Source organism: Magnolia sinica, chromosome 9, assembly GCF_029962835.1.
Source record: "Magnolia sinica isolate HGM2019 chromosome 9, MsV1, whole genome shotgun sequence".
NCBI lineage: Eukaryota > Viridiplantae > Streptophyta > Magnoliopsida > Magnoliales > Magnoliaceae > Magnolia > Magnolia sinica.
Window position 1 is genome coordinate 77,690,147 of NC_080581.1, and position 9,592 is coordinate 77,699,738.

A 9,592-nucleotide genomic window follows, 5' to 3' on the forward strand; every position below is an offset into this window, starting at 1 on the left:
TTTTCACTTCATCACAGTGGTAATGACCTTATAAATGGTTTGGATGGCATATAAACATCAAGCTAGATTTGGATTGCATTGTTGGTACTGGTTAGTGGTTGATGTTCTCTAAGCCTACCGTAATTTACGACTGTGGACCCCACCTTTTATCCAGCGGTTTTTTGGAAGCAATACAAACTTAGAATACGCAGTTGGACCTCCTCGTACGGAGTCAGAATTTGAGGACGAAAATACCCCTCCTCCTTACGGAAACGGATTCGGTACTCCCCCTGCCACCAGCGAATGGGGGACTGTCGGCGTTCTGTGAGCCCCACCATGATGTATGCTTTTCATCCATGCCGTCCATACATTTTTCCACGTCATTTTATGGTATGAGACCAAAAATGAGGTACATCCAAATCTCAAGTGTACCACGTTACAGGAAACAGTGTTGAATGAGTGTCAACCACTAGAAACCATTAGAGGGCCATAAAAATATAGGATGAACTTGATTTTTGTTTTTTCCCTTCATCTATGCCTGTACGAACTAATCAACAGATTAGATGTCAATTAAACAGTTCATTGGGCCTTAGGAGAAATTTAATTGTCAATATCCAATCAATATTATCTTCTTGTTGTGTGGTCCACCTGAGATTTATATCCCTCTCATTTTTTGGACGAAGGATTAAAATGAACTGAAAAAATGGATGAACGGAATGGATGAAACACATACATCATGATGGGGCTCACAGACCACCGACCACAGCCATTGGGTGGTGGCAGGGTGAGTAGCCAATCCGTTTCCTTTTCTTTAAACCCCTGTTGCTTTCACTCCCTTCTCAAAATAACAGTCTTTCACTCCTTTTCAATGATAAACCGACGCACGGAGGTTATTCTTCTCATTTTCCTCGTCGAATCTTAGTGAATCATGTAGATATCATCATTCTACATTTGCCATTTTCTTTCTTGGCTGGGGTTACGTAAAATCCCATGAAGTGGCTGCATTTGCAATCCTTGAGAAGGTTAAAAATATTCCCTCACTCCAAAGCACCTCTTTTCAACCTACATTTGACCTGTACTACGGTAGTTGGTGGTACAAATATTTTTAAAAAATGCTCGGCTCGTACAATTGCATTGCATGCGAAGTTCGGTCAATTCCATGTATTAGGCTTACTCAATTTTATGTGTTAGGCTTAGTTAATTTTATGTGTTGATCGGTCCAATCCATGTGGAACTCGCTCAATTCCATTTGAAGCTCACTCAATTCCACGTTAGAGCTCACTTGATCTCATGCTATGCTCGCTGAATTTCATGTTTACCCTGCTCAATTTCATGCTAGCATCGCTCAATTTAATGTTAGCCCAACTTAATTTCATGGTAGGTAAGATAAGGTCAATTTAATGTTTGCTTCGATAAATTTCATGCCAGGATCAGTCAATTTAATGTTTGCCCAGCTTAATTTCATGCCTAGATAAGATAAGTTCAATTTAATGTTTGCCTCGATAAATTTCATGCTAGTATCGCTCAATTTAATATTTGCCCAGCTCAATTTCATGATAGATAAGGTCAATTTAATGTTTGCCTCGATAAATTTCATGCTAGGATTGCTCAATTTAATGTTTGCCTAGCTCAATATCATGCTATGCTCGCTCGATTTAATTTTTTCCCTGCTCAATATCATGCTATGCCAGCTCGATTTAATGTTTGCCCCGCTGAATATGATGTTATGCTCGCTCGATTCAATCTTTGCCCCACTGAATATCATACTATGCTCACTCGATTTAATGTTTGCCCAGCTCAATATCATGCTATGCTCGCTCGAAATATCATTTGCCCAGCTCAATATCATGCGACGCTCGCTCGATTTAATGTTTGCTTGCATAGCTGAATTTATAGTTTGTCCCGCTCAATTTTCTGTTTGCCCTGATCAATATCTAGTTTGCCCGACTGATTTTTTGGATTTTCCTGTTGAATTTTGTAGGTTGCCCCCCTCCATTTCTAGTTTGTCCCGCTCAATTTTCATGTTTGCTCTGCTCAATTTTAGTTTGCCCCGCTGATTTTCTAGTTTACCCTGCTGAGTTTCATGTTGGCCCCGCTCAATTCCATGTTTCCCCAGCTCAATTTCTAGTTTGCCCCGCTCATATTTCCAATGTATGAGCTTTGGTTGTTTATTTGATGCTAGCTCAATGAATTTATTGATGTACTTATTTGATGCTAGCTACGGTCAATTTAATGCAAGTTGATGCGCATGTGTTAGACTTAATCAAATTTATGCGTTAGGCTTATTGAATTTGATGCGTTGATGGGGATTACATACACTCGATTTAATGTTTGCTTGCATAGCTTAATTAATAGTTTGCCCCACATAATTCTATGCTATGCTCGTTGAATTCCATTTCGCTCAATTTCATATTTGCCCTGTTGAATCTCATGCTTATCCCCCCGTTGAATTTCATATTTGCCCTGCTCAATTTGTACGTTGTCTTGCTCATTTTTCCAGTTTGCCCTGCTCAATGTCATGTTAGATTGCCTTACTCAATTTAATAAAATACGATACGAAATCATTCGTAGAAGGCCTAATCCATATAAGCTCTGGTTGTTTACATGAAAATTTAACGCGTTGCTTATTCTTTATTTCCTTAAGCTTTGTATCATTCTCATTTATAAGGGAAAGCGAGTTTTCGGTCTTTTATTATTTTATTGAGTTTTGTCTTATGGGAAGCTTCCGTTGTTTAACGATTTATTGATAATTTGTCATTGCATTGGATTTTGCAGATAATGGCTACGAGAATCATCTGTTGCTATGACGGGGAGTTAGAATGTGAAAACAAGCAATGGACGTACACGAGTGGAAGTACGGAAACTATTTCGCTAGATGTTGATACTACGTACGAGGAACTTCTATCCAGAATGTACAGGATTATTAAGAGAACACCAACAGATTGTGATATTCAGATGAAAGTTTTGTATTCCTGCTCCAATAAATCAATCCCTCCAACTGTACTTGAGGACGACGATGATATCAAAGTGTTCTTGGCAACATAGTTGGAGCATTCGAAAAAGTTCATCCCTTTAGTCATCGAGACAATCGAACACATTAATATGACATCACACATTGACAGTGTGGCAGAAGAGCATGGCGTGGAATTTGAATATAAGCCAAATCCATTACAAGTAGTAGGAACAAATGATCAACTGTCCAAGTTGCCCCAAACATCAAAATTTGTGAGTACCCAAGCCTGCGGTGCATGTGACATTGACCTCATTTGTGATTGCATGACACCGCCTCTAGCAACAACAGCAGATCTGCCGTCATCATCCATAGCCCGAAGATACATTAGTCCTGAAAGCAACATCCCACATGCAAATCTTCCCGAAACAACAAACTTCAATACCCGTCAAGTTCCTGTGCCGTTTGATGATGCTGCATTCACTAATGCAGCAATGCTGGAATATACGGATTCGTTGAGTGAATCGATCGAGATAGCCGTTGGGCAAACATTTAAGGACAAGAGTCGGTGTCAGCATGTTTTGAGCCAATTTGCCCTTCAAAATAAATTTCAGTACAGGGTACTGTACTCAAATTCTAGGAGATTTACGGTTGTATGCTTCGAAGAAAGATGCGAATGGAGGGTTCATGTATCACGCGTGGGTGATTCAGGAATTTTCAAGATACGGACTTATATGCCAAATCACACGTGTGGCATGTCATGGATGAGGAGTGATCACCGGCAAGCAAGCAGTAAGTTAGCATGTGATTTGGTTGTTAGCCGCATAGAGCAACGCCTAGGGTTGAGGCCACGTGATATTATCTTCGCCATGCAAGAGAAGTATAATATTGTTATCAGTTATAGGAAGGCATGGGCAGCTAAGGAGCTTGCAATCAATCAGGTGATGGGGTCTTATGAAGACTCCTACAATCAACTCCCCTTGTATTTACATGAATTGAGGACGGTCAACCCAGGGACAGTAAAGAGACTTTCAGGTTCGAAAGATGTTTTGTTGCGCTCGGACAATGCGTTAGAAGTTTTCAGAAATCATTGCGGAGGGTATTAGCCATTGACGGGACACACTTAAAGGAAAAATACAAGAGTGTTTTATTCATCGCCACGGCCTTAGATGGGGACAATCATATATTTCCAGTTGCGTTTGGCATCGGGGAATCGGAGAACGGTAATAGTTGGAATTGGTTCCTTACTTACCTTGGCGATGCGATAGGGTCTCCGGAGGATCTTGTGATTATATCCGATAGACATAAAGGTTTACTGAAAGAGGTACCCCATGTCTTCCCACGTGCAATTCATGGCTACTGCGCATATCATATCTACAGAAACTTGGTGGACACCTTTAAAGACAAGTCATTGGAGATGTACTACTGGCGGACAGTGAAGACATGTAGGGTGGCTGAATTCGACAAATTAATGCATGATATCGAAATGGCCAACACCGCAGTACATGCATGGCTGACAGAAATCGGATATGAGAGATGGGCATCTTCACACTTTCTAGGAAAAAGATTCAACTTGGTTACTACAAACATTTCCGAGTGTGTCAATGCCCTCTTCAAAGAAGCACGCGAATACCCCGTTACGAAATTGATAGAAGGGGTTAGATTGAAGATACAGGAATTGTTTTATAAGAGAAGAGAATCTGCGGCATCGTTTATAGGGCCATTGACACCATGGGCGGAGCAGCAGTTAAAGGATCTTGTGCAGAAAGCGCGAGATGTTCGCTGTCATCCTATTTCTCGAGACGAGTACTATGTTGTGAGAGATTATAATGATACAGTCAATCTCAGTAAGTTTTCGTGTACATGTCGCGAGTTTAGCGTGAAGGGGTATCCTTGTATGCAGTCTTGTCAGCATGTATAAACTACAATCTCCCTCATTACTCATACTGTTCCCCATTCTACACGGTGCAAAATTACAAAGCCACATATAGCGAATCGGTGTACCCAGTACGTGACAAGAGTGAGTGGGAAGAAATTTCAGTGGGCTTCAAGGAGTATTGTGCGCAAATTAAACCCCCAGGACAAAGGAGGTCAGCTGGCAGACCCAAAAAGCTTAGAATTCCATCGCGTGGAGAAGAATCGAAAACAACAAAGTGTGGGCGATGCAAACAAACTGGGCATAATCGCCGGAGATACAAGTTTCCCATATCTGAAAAATAGCATACTTTGTAAATTCTTTAGTGTTTTGATGTATAGCATACTTTGTAAACTTGGTGGATGATGAATGAACTTTCTACTTTGTCCCACTGTATTTTCAATTTGTCCCGCTAAGCTCGTCGAAAAGGAAAATGCACATGGAACTCCATGCAAGGCAATTGCCAAGATACTAGAATGAGCAAAACCAAAAACTGATGGCTGATAGACAAGAACTTCACAGGCATAGAAGGGAAACTCCTTGCCCGCTCATTTTCATGAGAAATTCACTGAATTCCTAGTTTGCCCCCCTCAATTTCATGTTTCCCCCACTGCGTTTCTATTTTGGCCCGCTCAAGTTTAAATGGCTACAAAGCAGGGCTGGACCACAGTTCCAAAGTACGATCGGAGGTGGAAGTGGCACCAGGAATAGAAGGATTATGCAACTAAGGATTGGAGCACATGCAAATAGTCACACCAATGAGGTGAATTACATCCACCTGAGATCTGCTGCAGAATTTGGACTGCAAACCAGGCTCTAGTTTCCACCAACTAGATGGTTAAGATAATCCAATGAGGAGTGACTTTTGATTCTCCATCCAAAATGGGCCACATGACTGCATATGCCTAAATTGACTTAAATTACATGCACGGTGGATGAGTTGCAAATATTTAATAGACGATGGGAGAACACACGTGAGTCCTTGGAAATGACGTGGACAAATGAGACCCGACATCATTAGTGTACCTTCTACATAAACAATCCACACTCGATTATAATTTATAAGTAGCTAATATAACAATCGGGTTTGTGTTGGGTCGAGCAACCTGGGACCTCAACCTAAGCCCAGCCTAAGTTTTCTCGGGTTGGTGTTTGTATAGCCCAACCCGAAAATCACCTGGGCAAACTAGGAGATCGGCGATGCAAACATGAAATTCAGTGGGGCAAACTTAACAGATAATTTTATGGCTTAAGCCAATAAATCTAAACGTATCCAATGTTCAAATGGACCACACTCATTTTCATGTTTGCCCCGCTCTTTTTCATGCTTGCCCCGCTCTTTTTCATGTTTGCACCACTTATTTTAATGCCTACCCCACTCATTTTCATGTCTGCCCTGTTCATTTTCATATTTGGCCCGCTCATTTTCATGTTTGCCCCCTCTTTTTCATGCTTGCCCCGCTCTTTTTCATATTTGCCCCGTACTTTTTCATGCTTGCCCCGCTCATAATTGATTGTCCCATTGTTCTTCTAGTTTGTCCCGCTCGTACTTGAGTTTGTCCCATTGTTTTTCTAGTTTGCCCCGCTCATACTTAAGTTTGCCCCACTGTTTTTCTAATTTACCCCGCTCATAATTCAGTTTGCCCCACTGTTTTTCTAGTTTGCCCCGCTCATATTTCAGTTTGCCCCGCTGTTTTTTAAGTTTGCCTCGCTCATAATTCAGTTTGCCCCGCTGTTTTTATAGTTTGCCCCGCTCATATTTCAGTTTGCCCCGCTGCTTTTTAAGTTTGCCTCGCTCATATTTCAGTTTGCCCCGCTGTTTTTTAAGTTTGCCTTGCTCATATGACAGTTTGCCCCGCTGCTTTTCTAATTTGCCCCGCTCATATTTCAGTTTGCCCCCCTCGGGTGGTAGACTCTTAGGAGTTTCAACACCCAGTCAAGCGCTCGAGTATCCATAGGTGATGAAATTCCACTAGTGTGAGTGTGTGGGGGTATGTGTTCATGCTTCCCCTACTAAATTTCATGTTTCCCCCGATCAAATTTCTAATTTGCCCCACTCAATGTTTTCTCAAAGTGATCGTTTTATATATATCGCAATAGAGAATTCCATCGTTTATAGTTGAAAAGAGGAGTCAAAAGAGATATTATGGGGTGAATTCCATCGTATATATATCACTGATCAAAAGTGTCCATGTGGGGTGAAGATATTATCACGTGCACTCCACAGATTCCATGAAACATGCATCAAAGCAGCATTCCTCTTCTGCTTATAGTAAGGAGAAGATGATTTCCTAGTAAATAAGGAAACAAAGTCACCATAGGAAACGAAGAATGTATTTTAGCCAAAGACAATCAGTTTCCTGATTCATCCTATTGTTTTCTGATCCCATTCCCACCTATTCATATAGCATACCCTGCATCCACTCATACAGTAGGCCACTGCACATGAGACAAATTGATGGCTGGCTAAGCATGTTTTAGCTGTTCATTTGTTTTGTAGACTGTGCCCCATCTGATGGATCAACTGCTAGCGCCCACTGATTACTGAGCCAGGTCGTTGAAGGAGTAACGCCCAACTGATGGACAGCTTGGATCTTGCAGTTGTTTACTATCTAGGCACATGTGATGGCATGTAAATCGGCTGGATTGTAAACGCTTGAGACTTTGAAGTCTCATTACATTCTTAAGCATTCAAAGAAAGGATATTAACTGTTAAGAGCAATGGAGTTCAATTGGCAAACTGGAAAAAAAAATAAAAAAATATTAATTAATATTATTAAAAGTTAGAACGTGTGTAATTATAGTTTATGGTGTGAATGAAGCAGAGGTAAATAAAGCAAAGAAGAAGAAAAGCTCACCCGCCTTTGTAAAGATGTTGAATGTGCCCTCCCATGCGTTTTTCCATTGGTGGAAGAAACAAGCAACTAAACTCACCTGCCTTTGATAGCCGGCCACAGCAGCAACTTAATTTATTTTCAAAATTGCTTCTTAACCTAAGACATCATTTCATATTGTGATTCCTTTTTACACATCAAACACCCGTTAACCGATGGCGCTTTCGAATGATATCAATTGTAAAAGTCTTGTTCAATGTACTAGACCACAAAAAAGCCTCGCAAGAGAAATAACAAAGGATCAACCAATGCATAGTTATCCTAAAGGGCATGTTTGGATTTGTTGTAAAAGGGGCATTTGATGCATAAACACCCTTTTGAGCAACCCCCCTTCTGAGCCACCAAGGCACTGATAGCTTTATTCACTTTTCTTGCATATCTGATCTAAACAACTGATGGCATTTTTTCTTCACAAACATAGACGGTGCTATGAAGGGTAACATGGATGAGTTGCCACAATGACAATTTCACATCAAAATCTAGCCCATCAAAATGTTAGGGTGCTTTGCCTGGGAAGGGTGGCTACGAATTGTGAGCAAACCTTTTGTTGGGGGGATTTTCAAATATTGCTAGCATACATATTAGCAGAGAACATTAAAAACAAACCATAGATTCAAGAATTCCTGGCAAATATCACCCGAAACATAACTACATCCATACATTCTTCTCCTATATACCTAACCAGTAGAAAAAACATAAGGTACCCAACTACAAACTATTAAACTATTAGGTGAAAATTCCTCATTTCTTACAACCCACAAATACAAAACACATAACCACAACCATGGCTTCACCCGAGACCTAATGGTCCTGTGAATCAGTCGGATGTGGCTCTACTCCATCCTTTTGGACGCAGCATAACACTTCCTTCAACGTACGTAAGATCTTCTTGTTCCATTGCTCTTGTTCGGTCACTTTGGCCTTCATTTCAGTCCTGAAATCAGTTAATTCAGACCAAACCGATGTCAACTCCTCTTCCACCCGATTGAAGCGCTCATGTATAAGCGGGGGGGCCACAAAATCTTCGTCGATGTCTTCATCATCGTCTTCCTCTTCTGCCTCTTCTTCTTCCTCCTCCTCTCCTTCTCCTTCCTTATATCGTTCTCCTCTTTCAACCTCTTGTTCCCTATTCAATTTCATCCTTTTAATAGAATTAGCGTCAATAAAATTCTGCGGCTCAAGCCTTACATTGCAGCTGAAACTAAACCCACAGTCCTTCGCCATCTTACAGACTAACCGTCCAAAGGGTAAGGACATATTGGAATTGGTGGCCGCCATCATTATATGCCGCATTACAATAGATGGGTAGCAAACCTTTTTGCGGGTACCTACTAAGTATAGAACCTCCAACATATACTGTGTTAGTTGTGTATGATTACTCAATCTAGGATACACATTGTACGTGGAAACAAGGTGGAGGAACCTGTAAACTGGAAGCATCTTTGTTACCTTCAAACAATTATCATCCTGTATCCAAGGCTTATTTTCACCACAAACATGAACAGTCTTCTCCTCCTTGTACCTGGACCTCTTCGAATCCTTATATGGAACAACCACTGTCCCATGTGGCACCCTAGAAATCCTCTCAATGTCAGTAATACTAAAAGTTCTCAAGGAATTACCGATTAACACGTCGAAGGTCATTGACTGTAGACTTGGATTTTTAATTGAAGCGTAGAAATGTCGCACAGTATCAGCGTCGGCATTGTTGTAGGGTGTGAAGATAGGATTCCACCCAAGTAAGGCAAGCCACTTGCGCTCTTGGGTATCGGTGAACAAGTCCTTATGCACGTACCGCTCAAAGCATATCTTGCGTTTGGCGAATCTTCCAATATCCACTGCTTGTTCTGCCCC